The sequence below is a fragment of the Solenopsis invicta genome, chromosome 2 (assembly GCF_016802725.1).
Source record: "Solenopsis invicta isolate M01_SB chromosome 2, UNIL_Sinv_3.0, whole genome shotgun sequence".
Taxonomy (NCBI): Eukaryota; Metazoa; Arthropoda; class Insecta; order Hymenoptera; family Formicidae; genus Solenopsis; species Solenopsis invicta.
In genome coordinates this window covers 8,880,401-8,903,293 of record NC_052665.1, presented here as the reverse complement: position 1 = coordinate 8,903,293, position 22,893 = coordinate 8,880,401, and the positions used below count along the sequence as shown (strand labels likewise).

The window sequence follows — 22,893 nt, the reverse complement described above, 5'->3', positions numbered from 1 at the left end:
TCCTCATTTGGTACGCTTTCTCTCGCTAGAAAAGAAAATAAATTATCGAATTTAAATGTTCTCGATAAATTTTGTGACACAATGATCCCGTTTCGACATGATCGAAACGACTAATGCGTGAGACGTGTGTGCGCTAAACGCGAAAAATTCGTAAAAAAAAATTTACATTTAGACAGTGCAGCGAGCACTCCATTTTTACGACGTGCTAGTGTGGTTCTGGCATGCGGCGAAATACATTTTTTCCGCGAATGTTGCAATTTTCCATTATTTACGTCGGTATAATCCGACGGTACGTATCAGGTTGAAAGCCGGCGTAAAATGTAATACGCGCTTTTGTAATTTGACTGTCAGTTGCAATCGACCTGCCCGCAGTGGCTATATTTGTAAAGGATCGTTATAGGCTTTATGCCGCACGCGTGTGGCGTGTATCTTTTTCCCCGCGAAGCTTTGCGTGTGGCGCGGTGTATCGTCTTTTCATTCGTTAAAATAACGAAGGTAACTTTTCTTGATGCACCGACGTGGATTGATCTATTTCGAAAACCAAGAAAAGAACCGAAAGATGATGATGTAAAATTTGAATTGCAATACGTAATGCAAACTGGAGAATAATAAGTATCATGTCGCTGGTCGTTTATCGCTTAAGATCGAACGACATTGTCGCCGTCACTTCGCGCCACGATTTTCCGGCCGTACGACGGATTTTACGTCGTGTTACAGCTATTGCGGCTTTACGTATGCATGCATGTACCGACTCGCGTGCTCTGGCAGACCCAAAAAGAGCGACGCAGGCTGACGTTGAAGCGACGGGAGGACTGTCGTGCGCAGTGATGGATGTCGGCAGGCTTAAATTTTGCGAAATTCCAGGCTCTCCCTGTTGCCGCCGCTATTTCCAGCCGGCTCTTCACTCTCTTTCGCCCTCTCGCTCGTCCCCTCTCTCATATCGCGGATTGGAAACGTGTGACACTGACGAACTTTCAAGGGTCGCGAGATACCTTATCTGAAAATTTCTATTTTCGCGCACCCTCCGCCATCCCGAAAAGTTCATAGGTATTATACATTTCCACCCCTGTATGTATTTGCAAATCTGCCCGTTAGAACATTTTGCACCCTCTAAAGTAGCCTAATTTAGAGTGCAGATGCTCTTAGGATTAGGGTCGTTAGGACTGAAGATCAAGAAGATATAATTCTTCTCTCTCTCTCTCTCTTTTTCCTTTGTTAGCTTAGTAAAAGCCTTCGGCTATAATATTTTTTAGAAAGTGAAAGAGATTGTATCCCATGTCCCTTGATAGGGATCAGCGCGGTCCGCAGAATCCTCGCGTATTTCGCAAAGGTAATCCACTGCCGCCTTTCAATCTTGCAAGGAGTACGTACCCTTGTCTTCGTTCTACCAATGATATGACCATGAGACAGGCATATGGCGAATCAAAATCCTCCGCCCCCCTATTTAAGGATAATGTACTTCCGGCGATGGGTGATGCATAACGATCGCTATGGATTTATAGGGGCTACCGAAGTGAAAGTGGATACGTGCCTTTATTACGTATTTAAACGAAGCGCGTAAAAGTTGGAACATTGAAAAAGGCCGGAACACTTTTCAAATTAGTTTTCGAGGGTTTTACGAGCGGATACACTATGAAATACGCGCCGCCACGGCCGCAGGTATTCGTTTCTCGCTTCCGTTTTTGCAATAAAATATTTCATGCTGTGTATGTACCTATCACGTGTGTGTGTGAGACTCATGATAGCCTATTGATCATATATTTTAGATTTTGCGTAAAATGAAATATAAATTTGCGTATGTGTAATCTATACACGAATATATGCAATATCAATTCGCGCGTTTAATAATACACAATTACGTTTACATTTTTATATACGATTTCGTAGATGAAATGCCGTCGTTGTCCAAGTTTCGTTTGCAACAGATCCCCTGATATCGCGATGTATATCGGTGGCGAGTGCCGCAATACACTCGCGCATGCATATGCATAAGTGAGTGGAAGACTTTTCCATTTTTTAACAAATTATGCGGGGACGCATTCGCACGATGCGCAGCACAGCTTGTGAGGAGAGCTCTTGAGACACCAGACACCCTTCCGATTATCTGGCCATAAGGCAACTCCGTCTAAGTGGCGAGCATTATGTCTCTCTCTTGCGCTTCAATAGCAGCTCATGCACGTAGCTACGTTGTTAGTCGACGTGCGAAGTTGCTCCTCTTTGGCACTCAGGCGCGATAAGAGACGCGAGAAGAATCGCGACATCGTTCGCTCTTCTTTCACGACGACGCATACATCGGTAGGCGTCGACCTGGCGTATCATTTTCCGTCGCACTTCAGAACGATTTTGAGAGTGTCTCCACCTGTCGAGTGACAAAACTTCTCTTTACGGTGAGATTGAATATCGGAAATGCGAGGATATATGCAAAACGACTCGCGATAAAATCGATCTGTATCCCGCGATATTTCATTGTTTGCTAATCAAATCTTTTTCACGTTTAATAAAAAAAAAAAAAAAAAAAAAAATACAAAAAATTATAGTATTGCAGACCACGTTTTCTTTTCTCATTTCGCTGTACTAATAGCGTTCTATCAAAATGTATAAAGCGTCGCGAACGCTTTCAAAGTGGAAGTATGCAACAAAATCCCCTTTTAAAGTTTGGAGAGGCATTACGCAAGAAACGGTTTACGATTGTGCGAAATACGTTTCGCGTCGCCTCGATAGAAATCCCATCAAAGTTTACGATAAAAGTTTGCGATCTCGAAATTTTTGGCCACTAGAGAGGTCGCCGCCCTTACGTCTCGGGGTAATAGCGACAGTCGGACTGCGAAAAAAAGCCCGCTTCCCTCTTGGGAAATAAACCCGCGTCCCTCAACGTCCCTAAGGTCCTGCGAAATACGGTCGGCAAGAAAAGATTAAACTGATCGCGCTTGCTTATACACTGCACATACACATGTCTCAACATGAACGGGCAATTAAGTATCTTTTATTTATAATATATAAAAAGTGATTCAAATAATGACTATAATGAATCGAGTAAAAAATAATTCAGACGCACCATGTACACAATACTTATTGTATCTGTCGTATATCGTTCAGCCAGGTTGAAAACTTTGCGGAATATTTCGCCGCGGAGCAACGGAAAAAGTCATTAATTCGTTATCAGCAAGAAACTTCGGTCTACTGCGAGTTAAAATACACAAATTGAAAACTATATTTCCCGCGAGCCCGGGAGCGATATTAAATGAACGACGATCACAATTCCGACCAAGGAGATTTAGTAAATTACTGCAAAGAGAAGAATTCGACGTAGATTGCTGTTAGGAGCGAAAGAGGGGTTGCCATCGAGCCGCGCTGTGAACGACGGGTTATAGGGATAATTCAATTACGTAGGTGCACGTAAAACGCGCGACTTTTACCCCGATATGACGTATTAGTGCGCGGCAAGAGGGAAAAAGTTGCACGTGGTCGAAAGAGGGGATTTAATACGGCAATTTGAATGAGACGGTGTACAGCGGAGAGGGGACGCGAGCAGTGCGGAAGGAGAAAACGGTTTGAGGGATTCGATAAGCTGCGAATAGGGTTGAGAGATAGATAATCAAGACCAGACTGGAGGTGAACTAGACATGTTAACCAATCAATCGAATTGGTACCATCGACGGCGTCGCGCGTGGAGGACTCAGTGTAGAGGGTTTGGTGCAACGCATCGGAAGGCCGAAGAGGGATAGCTGATTCCGTGGGGTGGGATATGAACCGGTGGTGTTCGAGTAATTACCTAGACCCGATCTAGCGACAGTCTGCTGTGCGTAATCATCGACATGTGCTGCTATTAGGCACGAACGTGATCGATATGTCGAATTCACTGGAAAAATCGGCGACTCGTCAGGTCCGGATTTCATCGAGAAGAGAAGAGAATCAACCATTCGTACGTGAATTTCTCCATCATTCGCGTTTTAAACTTTAATGTAGAATATCGCGAATACGAATTTGCTGTTTCTACACGGCTTTGGGTACGTACGTAGCCTTTCACGCAATTCTCTGTAATATTTGAGGATAAATTATAAAAGTTACGTTATTAAATGCCCTGTAAGCTTCTTTTTAGCTCATTATAACGAGCAAACTCTACTAATTTCTCTAGAAAATCATCTATTTTTTTCTCTTTCCTATCTTCCATGGAATATCGGAGAAATATTATTTTCTGTCCGTTGCGAAATACAAATCTAAATTGCTCCCGCCGGAAACTGGGACACGCCTGTTGTTTTTTTGTTTTGCCGCGATAATAAAACTCCTTGGTTATTATTTGCCGGTCATTTGCTCGAACGCTCTCGATGTTCTTCAACCCGTGGAACATTCGCCGATCTCTAGGGCGGAGATTAAATATATTTATTCAATCAGTTTGCGGCCGGGATTCGGTACATCTGGCACTCGGAGCGATACAACGTTTGTACCGGTTCCTGAGGGCGACTCATTCACAGAGATGCAATCTGGCAGTTTTCCAATTGCAATCCGCGCGATCCGCCGCCCGCGGACGTTAAATAAAATTCAATTTTCCATGCGGGGGCCATTTCGCGGAAGCTTCATTTTTGTGAGCAACTGATTCTAAATAGTACGAATTGCGCCAAACTCAAATGGACGATCGTTGAGACGTCCCGTCGAGACGCGAATCCTTGTATTACACATAATTGGCGCTTTTAAGAGAGTTGATTAAGTAACGCGTCACCGCTGCACCGTTGGGAACACCATTGAAAAATGTTCCCCCTTGTCAATAACGTTGGAAATACCCAGTGGCTTGACCCAGTTCATCGCCCTCGCGATGAGCCTGTTTTGTCGCCACCTCTGGTGACAAATGAAATCCCCTGAAATTTAATACCGCTTGTGTGTGGCGCCGGCGCTATTACATTTCATAGATCGCACTGCGACGGTCCGGCCGTACGTCCCAGCAGGTTTTCTTGTCCCTGTTAAGGAGAAGCTATTGCCAGGATTGTACAACAGGATTACGAGGACGTGGTCGTTGCGCGCGCCTGACCAGATGACCAGAAATTTATACCGATGCTTCTTGCGATGTGTGTTGGCGCGTACAAAGGCTTCAGTTGTTTCAATCCGCAAAAACCTTCCGGTAATAAAGTACCCGGCCGCACATGGTAGTGGTCCTTCGCTTCATAAATAACGCTATTAATTTACTCCGTTGAGGCGAACGGGCGAGCGCGATCTATTCGGACCGTATATCCCGATGAGACTCCGCGAAAGCTTCAAAACTAATAAATCCCGCAGCGGGACTTACGCGACGGAGGAGCGCGGGCGAGCTTCTCGATAGGTCACTTAATTGCGATCTTGAACAGTTGAAACTATCTCTAATTGAATTTCGCGATAATGACTGAATGTACCCAGGTAGGATCTCATAAAACTGTCCGCGTGGCAATAAAGAGTCGCGGCGTCGCGACGGGTCGCCCTCCCTCGATCTATCTGTGCGATCTAGTCGTCGACCAGTCCGAAGAGACTGCCTGATTCTGCTCAATGCAAGTAAAAAAAAATAAAAAATAAAAAAATAAGCTCTTCTCGGGATTTCACCACGGACTCGTGGGCGAGCTAGTCCGATCGGGTTTCTGAAAGCTTTCTACTCGAAGGAAATCGGGGTCCATGCAGACCCGATAGAGTAGGTATCCACCTACTCGCTCGCTTTCCACATCCGCGGGATTTCCAGGATTTCATTATGGCGTCGGTTCTCGCTTGGTCGCCATGGTGACTATATATATGTACGCCGGGCGTAATACGCCGTCACCCTATCTCCTTTAGTTTTCCTAAAAGGTGGAAGGTTCTCTGTGACAAAACGACGTGGACACGTCGGCGTCGACGAGAGGGAAGATTTACCAATGCGAGAGGTGTAGATTTACCATTGCGATCTTTCCGCGTGACGCGACGGCACGCAGCTTACACTTTCTCGATAGCCTTGTACTTAACATTCGAGATGATAGAAACATTAAATGACAATTGATTGTCATAGGCATAGTAAAACAATGAAAATGACCTAAAATTTCTTTTTTCTTAAGACGTCAAGTTTGTTAAAATAATTAGCACGAAACGATTGGCATAATAAATGTTGCGGTATGAGTACACATTTCAGTTCTTGAGAAGAATTGTCAAAGATTCAAAAAGCCAAAATTTACCGTAGCAAATGTATACTTGTATCGCAAAACTATTATTTAGACACACCTGTGTGCGCGAGCGGATAATAGGTTTATAATCGATCAGTTCTCCTTTCATGCTCGGCGTCGTCTCTCTTCGTTTTCCAATATCGAGGAACGATTTCCAGAGAGTAGAGAGTAGCAGCCTTGGATTCCACTTCCACGCGCCATTCGACTCTGCAATTTTGCTTTTCCACGCGATTGCCTTTTTTATTTTCCTCGAGTCCACGTAATTACGCGGGCCGCGTCGAGCGCGTCAGCGAAAAGAGAGAGAGAGAGAGAGAGAGAGAGAGAGAGAGAGAGAAACAGTTTCGGCGATGCTGCGAGCATCCTGCGCTGTCTCCACCGGCGCGTCGCGAGCTTATCCGCTGACCGTACCAAAGCGAGCGATAAAGAATAATCATTTGAATAGAGCCGTACGGATGAAGGGGCAAATTTAATATGCAAATGGCGGGGGCATTACGTCTCTTTTATTCTACTCCGGCCGAGCGAGAAGAGATGCCCGGATGGCGCACCTTGCAGATGAAGGAAGAGACGAAAGGAAGGAAGTAGAGACAGCGCGACGGCGAAGGTGGAGGTACGAAGAAAAAGGGGAAGAAGATGAAGAGACCGGCCGGGAGACGAGGCGGGAGGCAGAGAGGCTGAAAGACGGCTAGAGAGAAAAGAGGGAGCGAGAAAAAGATGAAGAAGCGGACCGAACGAGACGGTCTAAGTAGTTTTGCATATCTGCTTCATTACTCTGAATAACGCGAGGAAACTCTCCTTACACCTGGTCGCCCCTCTACTCCTGGTCGCGCTTCTCTACCCCTTTCCACCCTGCTTTCCTCAGCGCGTGCTAATGACCACGTCTTTTTTCGCTGTCCTAATTATACCTGTTACCGATCTTGTGTTCGCTCGCGCTTGAAAAAGCAAAAGAAGAGGAAGACGTACGTTTGCGCTGACACAAGACGTTTAATCATTTCCGTTAATTTAATTACGGAATCTTGTCGTAATTTTATGTATACGTCGAGCAATTGCCGAGCTGCTGTAAACGCGTGAAATGATTATAAAGCAATGAACTTTGCAGTGTTTTTTTCCTTGTGGTTCGCGTTCAGAAAGATGTACTCGGCGATTTTTAACGAGATTTATTTTAATGGCGGTTTGCGCGTTATTAAAAGTTTTGTAATTCTTTTAATCTCAGTTATGCGGTTTCGTATCATCGCCTCTGTCTGCCCGCTATAATGTACTGAAAGCGATTAAAGCGTACGTTATTACGCGCCTTCGTTGCAGACGTGCCGATATTACGGGCGCGTTTTCCATTTTCGCGTCAATCACACCACCGCGCGCCGCCACGCCGCGCCGCGTACGCAAATCGCAAAAAATCCGGATTTCGCCAATTCACGGAATTGTCATTGCAATCGAAGTATACTCGTTTTATATTTAAATGCGATATTTTCATTCCGGCAAATCATTGTAGTTCGACAAGGCGGATTGCAAAAATGTGGTGAAAATTCTGCTCACAAGTTTATACGTCACGTAGAATTTCGTCGCTTCCGACGAATGTCCGTTGATACATTTCCCCGGAGTTCGTAGCCCGGAGGTAAACTACGGGAATCAGGGAGTTCGGGAACAAAGGTTACTACCAGCGTTGTGAGAGAGGCAACGAAGCTCCGGGGGCGAAGAACCGGAAGTTCCTGTTCCCGTTCACGCCCCCGCGTCTCTTTTGCCGTAAACCCGTCGTCGACGACCGGGCGACGTAGCACCTCGATCGGACGTTTTTGACGTCCCACGCGTACGTAGCAGCACTTACTAGATGAGACCAAACTGCGACGGTGATAAAAGTAAATGGCACGGTCGGGAGAAATTCGGTGAAGCGGATTGTAAACGATTCACTCGGCCAGTCAGCGAGCGATCTGAATTTTTCTTCCGACAGCGTGTCGTTACGAACTTATGGAAGAATCGATAAACATTATTTTAGTAGAGAAATTGGTATGTATAACGTTTAAGCGACAAGACATTCTAAATAATAGACTCAGGCGTTAGCGTTTTATAATTACTAAATTATGAATTAAATTCTTTCTTTCTCCACTATTTTCCGAAATTCTATATAGAATGAATAAAAAGCTATAAAGTAGATAAAAAAAAACTTGTAAGAAATCTCGTACCTCTTCATTTGTGTAAGAGGAAAATAATTAAGAGACTACACGGGTAAAAGGTGAGAGCATTTTCTTTTTCAAACGATAAGGCGGAAGTAGATTTTGCGAAATCATCTTCCCTTCCCGGGAGCTTCCGCCGTTCCCTACGTTTCCCGGTCCAGGTCTAATGTAATCAAGGCCCGCAGACCCGCACGAAAGCGGGGGCTACTTTCTGAACGGTCGGGCTCACCGCCATTGCCCGCGTCGGGTTGGGTATAAGTCACTTTGCCGATACTTTGATCCCTTCCACGCGTAACGAGGTTACGAAGAGCGAAACGTGCAGCCCTGCTGTTAAACCGCGCGGTCAGCGGGCACGCCGATGGGATTCTGCGAGCGCGACTCGTTGCGCTCTCCATCGATGCGATCGCGCGTATTTTTATGTGGATGAAAAAGATTGAAAACCAATTGAGGGCTCGAATCAAAAACGACAAAATTTTAAAAATGTACAACGCGACGTGTCCTCCCTCCCCCTCTCCTGCCCCCTACGCGCGAACTGGCGATTCACTTTCCACGAGTACAAGTTTTTTTTTATCAATTCAAAGTTGAGTTTTTGTTAAAAACTCCAATAGAGTTGTCAGTCATCTCTATTAAACATTTGTGCAGTAGTCTATAAATTTATAAATCTGTCTTTGTAAAAATCTATTTAAAATAAGAGAGAAATGGCGTTTTATTATTGATGCCTCTGGAGTTCAGTTCTCAAAAATTTATTCGCTTTTAATCGCTAATTAAAAACTAATTAGTATCTCAAGTGTGTTGAAAAAAAATTAAACTTTAATTTTTAACTAATCAAAAATCTACGAAATTTTCCCCTACGCTTCGTTTCCATATATCAGTTCTTAATGATAGAAACGTTCATTACGACGTCTGTGCACTCGCGTTTAAATAAATCATTCCGAGGTAATAATTTTTTACCGTTCGCGAGAGTATTTTTAGGCAATTCGCTGTGGTCGGTCAGCTTCCAATCGATAGACTGCGGTTAATCCTCAACGCTTCGATGTTCCATTATCAACCGGTCAGGGTTGCTTTTCCTCGAAATATCGTTCGTTCTTTCAGATGCAGGTTTATCCGCTCGTTTCTCGAACGTTAATGCCGTTCGGTCGTGTTCCAAGTGTGCTATCGCCGTTCCGCCCGCTCCGCCCGCTCGGGGCAGCCGGCAACGACCGTTGTCGAGTCGCGAGTTTATCGAGCCGTACCGTAGGGGTGCGAGAGATCGGGGGACGATGAGTCTCTCCGTTGTGCGAACGCGGACGCGTATCGCGTAACGCCCGGAACTTTACGAGGATCTAACGGGCGCGCGATACGGTGCCCCCAGGTATCCGTCGCGAATTTACGAGGCACATCGAGCGGTCCGAAACGCGCGCGGTCGATTTCGCGCTCGCACGTCCGTTCGCCGCCGGCTGGGAACTCGAACACTTGCATTGCAAGGGCCAAGGCTCAGCGCGCACGCTCAGCATTATGCTGGAATAAAACCGGCGATCTTTTCGATTTCGTGCCGCGGCAAAACGCGAACGACGTACTGTTTTTACTTCGAGGCTCTCTTTTCTTTTCCTTTTTTTCGCGATCGTCACGACGCGACGGCCTACTCTCGAGCGAAAGGATCTCTTTGGCCTGAATACGAACAAGGGGCCGTACCAGAGGCAGACCGGCTTAAGGATTCAGAAGATTTCATGACGCTCTTTCGATGAAACCAATTGTACTCGCGACTAGATCGCCTGTGATTTTACGTGGAGATTCTCAATGGAGAAGAAGAACCGTCGTGTAATATGTATTATCGGAGATAACGTGAAATCGTCCAGCGGTATTTGACCTCTCTCGTCGGGGTTCGCGAAATTTATTTCCACTTTGCGAGCGCGCGCTTCGAGGGGTAGAAGCGATTCAGGCCGGTCAAGAGAGATTGAAGACTAAACCTTAAATGATAGTTCAAGAGAGGCTTGGGAAAATACCATCTTAGGTAATTTGTGTGGGAGACGGCGAGTGTGTCGTTCCCTTTTCCTCTCGCTCGCTCTCACAATTCCTCGCGTTGCCGCCTCCGCCATTCGTTCCGCTTTTCTTCCTTTTCCCTCGTCGTCCACTCGATCCTTTCCACGCTCCACGCAGCCCTCGCCCCTTGCGCACAGTCTCCCGTATCCCACCCCCTTCCTCGAATATAACTTACAGACGCCATTAAATGCCAGGAGCAGGTTTAAACCTTCGGGAACCCGTCGAGCCCCTTTGTACTAGAGTGTAAAGATTTCGAGGCCCGCCAAAGCGAGAGCTCGCCGCGCCGGGTCGCGAGCGTGCCACCCTCTCGCAATCCTCCGGCCACCCCTTTTGTATCTACCTATCCCCCGTACGAAATTTTGACAACCGGCTGTGCTTGGGCTGTGCTTGGGCTGTGCTTGGGCTGTGCGAGGGAGCCCAGCGCGTCCTTCGTCGTCGTCGACGACCCCAAGGGTCCTCCCCGGCAATTCGTCTCGCAACTCTTCAGAAACCGCGTTGTAATCAAACTGCTTAACGCACTCTGCCCCACCGCTCAACGAATCTGCGTTAGGCGTATGACATTACGATTGTCCCGGCGGTAATGGGATCCATTGTGCTCCAAGCGAATTAATTAGATGGCATGTCGTCGGAAAAGATTGCGGAAAGCCAGGGACTGGAACTTACAATGCAGGATGTAAACCGATCCCCTCCCCCCCCATTTTTCTGTCTCTGTTTCACCGCGAAACGTTTCTACCACGCGCCGTTTCCGTATTGCGCCATGGATTTCACTCGGCCGTCGCGACTGGAAATTGCAATTGTATCGGTTCATCCATATTTAAATTCAGCGCGTAGATTTGCCGCCGGCGAAATCCTATTATCGGCCGACAAAGCTGGCGCCTTATATCGGCGCGAGTGACATCCATTTCCGCGTACTATTTAAACGTGGGATGAATTAAATTGGACGCCTATATAAATCCTTAGAATCCCCGTGTGTACCGGCTCGGGCCGCAGATGTTCCTCAGCGATTGTCCCCATAAAAAAGGCTCCCCATAGTCGTAGGCGATAAAGTAGGCAGCCGGATGGAAATTGAAAAGTGTAAAGCAACCCGACATTCGTCGTTACAGCGCTCGTTCGGACTTTGAAACGATTTGAAATGGTTTCTTTTTTTTTTAACGCAAAATAACGGCGATAGATTGTCCAGCGTTTGTGAGGCAACTTTTTGCCTTCCTACTATTTTCCGACCTCTATTGATACATGGATAGAATTCATTTACGCGCCGCACACCTGTCTTACGGTACTTCCCCGTACTTTCTCAGCAACATCTTGGTCAGCTTATATCTCATCGTTGTCAGTTTGTAGAGATACGATTCTCTGGGTGCAGCCTGCTTGTGAGGAAAGTTTAGAAAACGGGGGGAATAAAAAATATTGATCTTGTAACACATGTCTCGTAAGGGTTAGCCTACATTCCCGAGGTTTGTCAACTCTCCGTCCTAAATCAACAGAGGCCGACGCCTCGCTTTTCGGGCCTCTGTTGACAGCGTCTTTTTGCCCCCGTTTGCGTCACGCTTACGACGCTCCGCCGGCAACGTACGCCTCGCCGAACAATCTCCGGCGGCGCGGCGCGGCGTGGCGAAGGCGAATTCCTTACACTCGCGTAAAAGTCGATTGCGTGCCGCTGAAATGCGCCGATGGAACGTCGAACGTTGGTCGGAGTTTCTAAAGAAACTTATTTTTCCATCTAAACGTTTCCACACGCTCGACAGCCGACGGCAGACGTTCGCTTCCAGTCTGCGCGCGTTTCCTCGGTTCGCTCAGTGAGAAAGCGAATATTTGCATTAACGCCAGCGTTTCCCATCTCGGAATTTTCGAGTCTCGGCAAACATTCGTGTCCCGCATTTTTTAAAGGCCGTCGATTTGCGCGATTTTCATAATATGGTGCGTCACGTCGCTCTTTACTCTTATTTTGCGAAAGGCATTATTCTGCGCGCTGTAAATTCCGCGCGAATTCCTGAACGTCTGAATGAATGAAAGCAACGTTATCGTTCACGTTTAGAAAACTGCGAGGAACAGCTGCCGCCGGATGATGATGGATGTTGATGCCTAACAGCGGCACCAGTTAGGCCCGCTTTACATACGCTTTAGCGGCGCACAATGTATGGTTGTCTAACCAGTTAATCAATTTCACATCCTGTACGGCTATTTTAGCCGTATACACGTCCATCCGTTTGCATCGCGAGGACAATGAGAGCCGTGCCGTGTAATGGGTCGACGGGTCCGGCCAGCGGCTTGTAAATCATAGGGTTTTACTACTTAGCGACGCTTCGGTGCACCGCGCAAAGTGCAATTGCGCCATGTCTCATGATTGTGTCTCTCGCGTATATGGAAGAACATAACAAAGTACAGTGATTTGATTTAAATGTTGAAAGGAAAAATGTTGAAATCTCCTGTAAAGTCCCTTTTTTCGACGCGTCCTCGTGTCACATTCGTAAAACTGAAATGCACATAATTCGCTGATCTCTATTTAAAATATAATTAATTTTTTTTTATTATATTATCGCGAGCTACATGTCCATCACGTGCAACATATTTTAGCGAGAATTGGCGCAATTCACGTCGCTCATATCAACCCTTACGCATGCACTAGCGCTCACAGCTTCGCGCGCGCGCGCGTGTGCGTGCGTGTGCGTGCGTGTGGGTGCATGCGTGCGCGTGTGTGCGTGTGTGTATATGTATATACGTCAACGTCGCATGCATGCGGAATTAATTTTTGTTCGCAGTAGACCACTAACAGCACGTCTAAAGCCACTTGAGACGTACTTATTCACACCGTCATTAAGTGAATCACGTACCTTCTTTTCTAACCGTTGCGTCGACTCCTTTCTGTCTCTCGCGCAGACAATTTTTCTCAAGTCTCGTCTGAGGAAACTAACCATCTTTGACTTTGGCGAGGTCACGCGCCGTAGATTGTTGCCATGCTATATGTCTCGGAAACAACGCAAATGAGAAACTTCACGTTTAAGTACCATCAATGCAATCTAAAAAGAGTTTCCTTTGAATTTTTTTGAGTAAAACGTAAATTTGTCGACTAAAAAATTGTAGGGTTTTATGGTTATACGGAAAAGATAGCCATAGTCTGTAATTTCTCCAATAATTGCTAAATAGTGCATTTTTATATTTTAAAAGATAATATTTATAATAATTTATATGCGTACACTATTCAAAATAATCTTATTCCAAATATTATATAATGCTTTTACTTTTGACTACCTGTAATGCTTTGCATGTATCCTCTAAAATCTGCTATAACATCGAATAAATTGCAGTTAAGCTACCATAATCAACGTTACGTATAATAAAGGAACCTAAATTATAACGTAACTTATAATTTGTACTTTTATTTCCACTATTTAAATACACTATGATCATCTTTTTCTTACAATTCGAGCAAGATAGCCCTCTTTGTTTTATCATAAACTGTTTTTTTTTTAAATTGTAGGTCTCTGTTTCGTTTCTTTAGTTAAAAAAAGTTATGATTGTTATGTTGTCTTTAAATTCAATTGTATTATTAACTCTAGGATTCAGTAAAGTATTATATAAATAAAATTTTATTAAAAAATAACAAAAATAAAAATGTGTTTTTCGCATTTTAAAAAACTATGGCCATCTTACCTGAGTTTACCCTATGCCACAAATTTAAACTTTTTTCATTATTTTCAATATTCGTCAGCGTACGCTACGAATTATCATATACCTGAAACTCCTCGCGAATAATCAGAGCGAACGAAGAATCTGAGAGGACAGCGGAGTTAAAGGAACACCACTGAGAGAGTCACCGAGCCAGCCAATCGTCGCGTCGCCATAGATGCGCTTCCGGCACTCGGGAATTGGCGAATTTCATTAGACCTATACTTCAACTCAAACTACGGCATGCTGATTAGTTTTCCGGCGAATCAGCCGCGGCGGTGGTTCTCGAGCCGGTCAACCAATCAACATTCAGAGCTCGCTAACCGTCGAGAGCGGGAGAGAATCCCCGCGTTATCCGCGTAAACCTCGTACTTTCGACTGTGTCTAATATTAATGAGAAATTGTAGGAGACCGACTATATACGGTCGCGGCTTAATCTCCTTAAGATCAGACGCCGTCATTAAATATTTGCCAAGCGGGGATAATGGTGCCCTGCGCTGGCATTGTTTCGTCGTTGCGGTAGCCCCCGATGAGCGTATAGCTATATAATTAATAAAAGCAACGACGGCAATCCACGGGAAAGGAACAAAAAGCCGAGGAAAGGGTGGCAGTCGACCACGTTGACGGGGGGGAGGGGAGAAGGACGCCCCCGGAAATGAGCATTTGCACGCCTGGCGGGGAGAGCGCTGAAAGAAATTGAATCCTTCGACGAAATCACCTGTTAGGGTCGCTGTGAAAAGGACCTTGTACTACGTACCGTCTTCAAAGGCAAGCGGGAAGAAAGGAAGAATCCTCGCGCTTTTCTCGCGTCAAATTGGCACCCCCTGTCCACCACTCACCGTCCGTCTTACCTCCCTCTTTCTCTATGGCGTTGCACTTTGTAAAGAAAGCTATCCGGAGCTCGATAATTAATCTGCTCGGATTATCTCGGCGTCGCGTGTGCGGAATTAACGCTAAATCGATTTAGTGACCGCCTGTGAGCGCGCGGTTTCTTCCTCTCTTTTCCTTTCCCCCCCTATTTTATGAGAGATATACGTAGTCTAATGCCTGAGATAATTACACTAACTTGGGAAATCTTTCTTCGAGCGCGGATTAAGTCGCAAAATAAAAATAATGGCAATACAATGTAAAGAACGCGACAACACTTTGATTCTCGAATATTGATTATTATGAAAGGTTTGTAAAATCACAATTCTCTCTCTCTCTCTGTCTCTCTGTAAAATGATTAAATGTAATTTTGCCGCTTAAACACGATTGAACTTGAAGCGGTCAAAACCGAATGCAGAACAATTGCGTTGATTCGGGACCATCGAGAGCATTGTACGTACGTTCGATAATGAATTGTAGAATCGACCCTCGTGTGATTGCTTCACCGTTAGCGTTATGGTGCATTTTGCAGGATTTCGTCGAGTGGTACGCTCTGCACGTCGAACTCCCTTTGGAGAAATTTCCAACGGACGTCCAATATTCGATACGGCTATGCGTTCGACTAGGTTGTACGGTATAATGGCCGAGCAAATTCCAAATTGTGACATCCCCGAGCGCGTGTAGTGTCACGTGTCACATGTCAGAGATAACCGACAAACTCGTTATCATATCTACGGGTCGGTACGAACGGAATCGACGGACACGCCGCGCGCACGGCCACTCGGATCTATCCAAATACCGTAACGGGACGATGGGATGCGCTAACGACCACGGCGCGAAATTAATGATGCTCGTCTGAACTATCGAATAACAGTACTTAGGCTCTCATTACCCAAAGTGTACCATTACGGCGCGGTAGGTTAACGAAGGGCGCCACAGATCATCTGTCTTCCGTTACGTTATCATGTTGTAACCTCCTTGTGTAAATATCCATGTTACTCCTCAAGATGCGTATACGAACTCACTGCGTTTCTCGTTATACGATCGCGAGTATTTTCATTGATACACATCGATGGCCGGCGTGTAAGTCTCGAGGGGGAAACGCAGGTGGCTCCCGAGTAATAAATTCGTAAATCAGCAAGTTGCTAGAAATTAACTGCAAGTTTCGCTAAATTTTTCACAGCTACCAACGCTCGACGTCGAGCCGCTGTCAAAGCCGGAACAATTTTTCTGCCCGCCCATCCGACGGGGTCTCGTATATTCGGGGTGCGAGTGCGATAAAATTTAAAATATACGACGACACCACCGCCGCCGTCGCTGCGAAGTGGCTTTAAATTTCCGTTATGCGTCCGCCCAGGTATTTCGAGTTATGGACTCCTTTCTGATCCGCCTTACGCCTGCCATTTTTAACTCGCCTTCGTCATCTCTTCTGGGTGGAGGGTGTAATGCTCTTTTAATATGCGTTCATGTATAAGCATAATGTTATGCGCGATCGTTAAGGACGGTATCGATCTTACGCGAGTTATGAACGTCTACAAAATTTATTAACCCCGGGCTCGGCATGTATCATATCAAAATAAATTTTTATTTTAGTTCTGAAAAATTATCATAGGCGCCTGTTTTGCATTTCGAAAAAAAAATTACTTCGCTCTCTCGCGTAACTAGGAATATTAGTCGTTTGGAGACCTTTAACAAGATATTTAATTTTAATTAATTCCGATATATCTGGCGAATATCAATTTAGTTTAATGACATATTGAATAAGCGACGGCTTTACTTTCAGTTAAAGGTATAAACGCGTATATCCAGCTAAATATAAATCAGTGCAATTCCATGACGTTCCCAGGGATTCGATCTGCAATTAAACTTGTATCGACAAAACTCGTTAATGTACGCTTTATCGTTATGCCGATTAAATCGAATAATTTCTATTGCTCAGATATTTGATAATATCTGATTATCATTTCGTCCTGTTTCGTATATATATATCCATATATATAATATAATATGCATACATATAACACAAATTATAGACAGTATAGTGGTACATTAAAATGGAACTATCTATATAAAAATTGATGCATTTATATTATTACATTAGTTTTTCATATTTTTATTTCAATAAAATGCAATAAAATAAAAATTTATCTTTACTCTCTTACGTTTGGAACAAGTAATAAAATAAAATTAATTTAGTACAAATTTAAACTTAATATTTTTATTGATACTTGTTGTTTTCCTTTCTCAGTGGCTCTAATTTCATGATTAATTGTATATATAATTATATACAACCTTGGCCAAAATTATAAGACACTATATTTTTTAAACACTTTTAACTGAAAGAATTTAAACAAATTCACATGTAAATTATCTTTTGTTTCGAAAATCCTTCCAATTTACCAGTATAATGCCAGTAATCAATTTGAAATAATACTGATAAAAAAAAATTTCAAACAAATAAAATGAGTGTAGGCACTTTGTAATTTTGGCTAAGGTACGTACGTATGTATGTATAATATATGCACATGTATATCTTTCAGAAGTCTATATATTTAATAAGACATTAAATGAGAGGGAGAAACATAATTTTTACAATTATGAGATATTAATATATTTCGATCAATGTTTTCAAGTAATGTTTTGTGAATCATTAATAAATTTTAGTACTACTAACAAATTTTATTTAAACAATTCTAATAATAATAAAACTTCCTATATTTTGCAACAAATCTGTGCTAATCAAAAAAATTAAGCGCATTCTAACAAACTGACGCATTTTATCAATTAAACAAAAATGACGGCGTTTGTGTGAGTGTTTGCACGCGTTGGAGCGCCACAAGTAATCATTTGAATCGGTTTAGTGTCGAATTCGTTACTATCACAGGCAACCACGTCGCCGGTCGAACAACATTTCTAATTAATCCCGGAATAAACAAAATGCCTCGCCGTTTCGCAAATATGCGTTAGCCCGAATTAACGATCAAAATTAGGCGCGACGATTCGCACATGGTAGAAGTGAAAAATCAACGGCCTGTAATCACGAGGGGATAAATTTGTATCTTATAAAAATTCTCAGTATTGTCGGATAAAAAGGCCATAAGTATTTTAATATTTCATGATCTAATTCCGATAAGTTTAAAAAAAGTTTCCTCGCCGAGGTTTACGCAGTCGTCAGTACGAGTATATTCACATTTTGATACACGAGATTAGATCCATCTATATCTAGCTTAGCCGCGCGATCAGTAGCGATTGTGGCTGTTTACATCAATAACAACGGGTACGTTAATGCGAATAACATCAATAACAACACGCTCGGTTGAATCGGGGGGGGAGGGGGGAGGGAATCAGTTTCGCGCACAAGCCTCTCGCAGATCGGACAAACCGCGACTCGCTTTGTTCGCGATTTATCGATGGGTCCGGTACAAATGGGGTCGTAGCTATCGCGCTATTCTACGCGCGATGTGGTGCGACAGCACGTTCAAAAGCGTCATTTCGATTTCACACCGTCGATTTCGACAGGCGAAACGATCGCTAGACCGTGCTCGCGTTACAATGTGCCCGGTTCACTGTTTACCGACGTTCGTGTAAGAGCAGGTAGATAGCGTTTGAAGGGCCGGGGAAACTCGTCAACTCGGTTTTGTTCGACTAACGAATTCGCAAAACGATGAGTGAGTCCGCGAACGGGGGAAAAAAATTCTATCGTCGTGTCGGAATACCAGAGAACCTTTCCCCATGCCGATAAACTCTTCGCCAGTTTCACGTTTCTCGAAGAGCTTTTGCGTTCTAACGTCCACGAATTACGCAGAGCACGACTGTTTCCCTTAGAATGATCGAATAACGTTTTGCGAGAGGAATTCAGCGAATTAGATTCTCGACAATACGCTCGAGCGCTCGTCGCTGATGTCACTGTAATCCGTGCACGACAGAAACAACGCGATAATCCGCGAGCGGTAATCAGCAACGAGGTAGTAAATAGTGAAAAGGGGATGTCCCCCCCCTCTCTCTCTCTCTCACTCTCCATCTTTCTCGTAGCATGTGCTTCCCTTTAATGGCACCGACGTATATGTATACGTTATACGTACGACGTATATACTCTGCGGAGGGAAAGAGGGGGAGAGGGGGCCGCGTGGTTCATTATGCGCCCTCATTGTACCCTCGGCTCTTCTCCCTTCCACTCGTACCCTACGAATAATCCTCGCAACAGCGTAACCCCATTAATAAAGCGCTATAAATATTCATCCGTTTGGTGATTTACGGGTTGACCGCGGATATATGGTAAAAAAGTTCTTTGCGAAAAATTTTAATGCCGCCTCCTGCGGCGGCCATTACAGCTGACCCGCGCTCCTTTCCGCTTAGCCGATATATTTTACTTTCGCGGGGGCAAAAATTAAAAGGGGGTAGAGCGTTACTTACTCCCTCTTCCCACGAGTGCGGTCGGTGTATACGTGTATATACTTGTATACGAGGGCGCGTTCCTTTTAATAACGGCGTCTGCGACGTAATAAGGCATTTTAGGCACCTGAAACAGTATTTTCGGCTGTAATATTCTTCGCGAGCCAATTTCGTCTTGGGCTTACGTAGCTAAAAGATCCTCTTAAATCTTAATTATAAGCCACGATAATACTGCTGGGTTTTTTAATACGACCAGCGTCCTCGGGTTATAAAGTAAGCTCGCGATATATTACGAAGAATTTGTCCAGAATTTATCGTTCAAAATCGCTATTGGGTAGGAATAAATTTATTTATGTTTTCCCTCAAAAATGAAAATGTGTCGTACTGTAATATTTATCTTTCCATTACAAATTCATATTCGTATGCAGAAAATTCGTTTTCAAATTTAATTTGTTATTTTGCGTCGAAAATATTTTCTTTACCCCAAATGCCGAGAGTGTTTTTTTGACAATAATATTCTGTCAAAGGTAATAGTTGAAAGTGGAAAACACGAGATTCATATATTTTACCTAAGCTTTAACTGTAGAGTTCTTTTTTATACAGTGTCTAACAGGTGAGCTTATCGTTTTTGGTCGGCACGGAGTTAGCTTCATTATCTTACTTAATGACGTCTTTAATATCAAACGTTCGCGACTTCGTCGCTACGCGAACGAGCACTATTTGTATGACTAAATTGGTTGGGCGTTGCTAAAAGGGATGTCGAGAGGAGCGAGGTGCTCGTTCGTACAAGCCACCCTCGGTGGGAAGAGGGAAACTCGGTAGGGGTCGGGCGCGCTCGCAGAAGTTGAGTTTTCTGTTATTACCGTCGTGCATCTATGAAATTGCACGTTACCTTCAAGGAAACTTCGCACGAGAATTGAGGCATTCATAAAGATATTAATAATTGACTTGCACGGTGCCCCGACGTGGCTTAAGGCAGATCTTGGCGTTCGCTCGACAAATATTCGCCGCCAAGCCGATTATCTTCTGTCTAGAGAGGTTCCCACACCGTAATATCTCTTCTTTTCAAAGATTTATAAGATAGAACTTGGAATATTTTAGCCATTAAAATGTACAAGTTTTCAATAGATAAAAAAAATTAAAAGGTAAAAAAGACAGATTGATATTACGCTGTCCAACTGATATTAGTTTTCCGATGTGGCGGGCGAGCTAGGTCCGGAACTTAAATCGGGCAGCAAACATTTATTACGGTCGGGTAAAAAGCCTCTTAATCCAGCGTCGTGCGACCAAGCTCATTCGCGTGAACGGCCGGCGCGATAGGACAGGAAACGAGAACATTCAGACTAACTCTTCGTTCCGTGGGGCGAAAGCGCGCCGGTGGTCTCGAATCTCGTTTAATATAGCGGAAGCGCTGTTACGGGCACGCCGTGTCGTATATATGCGGTATACGTTAGGACACGTACGAGATCCGCGGGCTGCACATACGAGAGGTGTACGCCCGGGTACGAGCGCGCACGACCAATCCCTTTAGGAGAGACGAGTCGGCGCGACGGCCGACGATAACGAACCCCGCAGCAGCAAAGGAAACGGAACATCGCGGAATATGCGTGCGGAATTTTTCATGCAATTCTATAAATGGAGCGCGGCATCGGCCTTCGTTGCGCCGCGCCGCGTGCGGATCGGGATGCCGAGGGCTCTGATCTGGGGCCAGCATCCCGACCATCACCGCGGTATAGTATACGGCGGGTACGCTCTTCGTGCGCTGGTTGCACGTCCCATTGCGCAAATGCGCCGTTTGGATTCCCACCGACGAACGCGCGCGCGAGAGATGTATTTTATGGACGGTTATACGATATACAGGGTGCGCCGGTATCACCGAATGTAATTTCCGGCTGGAAATCTCACGACGGGATTTAGAGCCTCGGTTTTTCCGCGAAGCTAAATACCCGAACAGAGTAAAATCCCAAATTTAACTCTTGATTAGATCAATTTAAGTTGAAATTGTCGAGAATCAATATTTTTCGCATAATTTTTCGATCACTGATCGTCTCTCCGTTGAAGCAATCGTCGTTCTTTTAAATTTAATCTCCGGTATCTACGATCGAAATAACTGCCCGGTAGTTTCAGGACACTCGGTATGTGCCGCATGCTTTTCCGGAAGTCCATTTCCAGGTTCGGTAGATGGAGGTGTTTGGAGCTGCTGGACCTGTTTTGGTCCCTTCGGCGTCCCGTATATTTAATTGGTTGTCGCCCTTCGGCCACTGGGAATCGCGCACGAGATTTCGGTTATGTCTGCTCAAAGTGCTTCTCCTCTTTCGAGAGACAAGTTGCAGGAAGCAACGCTACAGTGGAGCATATACGTATAGCCGGCGGTGATACCTCGAGATGTATCAGATCGGCATTGTTTCGACATTTCGTTTTTCGAGTCCGAGATATGGATCTCCTCGAGCGTAGCTCGCGCGAAACGTTGCTTAATCACGTTTTCTCAGTCGCCTGATTTTTATTCCCGTTCCTCGCGCTTGCACTTGCCCGTCTTTGTGCCGTCCGTGGACCATGTAGTTAGCAGCTCATTGTTCTATCCGCGGGTCTCACTAAAAAGTTACGGTCGCGACGACGACGTATACGTTGAGCTGAAAAAGTTATCGTCGCCATAAAACTCGAGGTAACTCGATTTCGTGGTTCGTTCACAATGCAGCCTGGTGCATCCGCGATGTGAACAACTGCAGCGCTGCCATAATTACTTGAATTCAGTTCGGGGTGGGTGTCGCTCGGCTCCCGCTTTATTGGCTTGTACGCCCTTTAATCAATGCCGGTCGCCCCTCGCAATAGATTCTACAGGTACAGCGATGCGCGTCGAAGACAACGATAGTAACTTCCGATTGCAAGGGTTGCCGACGTTCGTCTGACTGTCGATTGAAATTGCGGGGCTGCACTGAGGTTCGTAATCACCATAAGCGCAACCGCCTGCGTCTGCGGGAATTAGCAAGTCTATTAGAACACGCGCCGAGACGTACTATCGTCGGGTGACTTTAATGTTTACCAAAGTGCCAAATGTGATCGCGATATTGAGAAAACTTATCTGTGAAATAAGGGTTTCCTTAAATTCTCTTATTAATTAAACGACTTAATCTTTTTTATTGATAAAAAAACTACGATATAAATTGCCAATAGTGATCATCTAAATTTGATAGGATACGTTCCTCATCGACTATAGGAATCGATCTATCAAAGAAATCGTAGTTTTGAGCTAAAAGAAAGCGAATTATCAAACTCGCGAATAGAACGTCTTCTTTGATAATCCGAGAAGATCGATGACGACGATGGCTACAGCGTAAAAAGGAATTTATCGACGTACGTCGTGACCAATAAAAACGGTTGTAAGTAATGTCTCGAGGATGCGGTTAACACCCCGCTGGCAGAGGTCTTTAATTAAGGGAACACTCGTGACACCGTGTCGCCTTGAATTTTGCAATGCAGCTTTTCTAATTAGGAAAGTGTGTGTGTGTGTGTGTGTGTGTGTGTGATACTTTTCTAATTAAAAAAGTTTTGCGTCGCAAAACAAGTCGTCGCTCTTCCGCCGTAGACTCCTTCACGTCGCATCGGTGTGTAAATGTAAACCAGGATAAGCGCTTGAGAAT

The 22,893-nt window shown here is 44.7% G+C and overlaps 1 protein-coding gene across 3 annotated transcripts in view; it reads right to left on the bottom strand.

Annotated features, from left to right (window-relative positions):
• LOC105200742 overlaps window positions 1-22,893 on the bottom strand; it is a 116,461-nt gene that overhangs the window by 3,798 nt on the left and 89,770 nt on the right. The gene's annotated exons all lie outside the window — the stretch shown is intronic.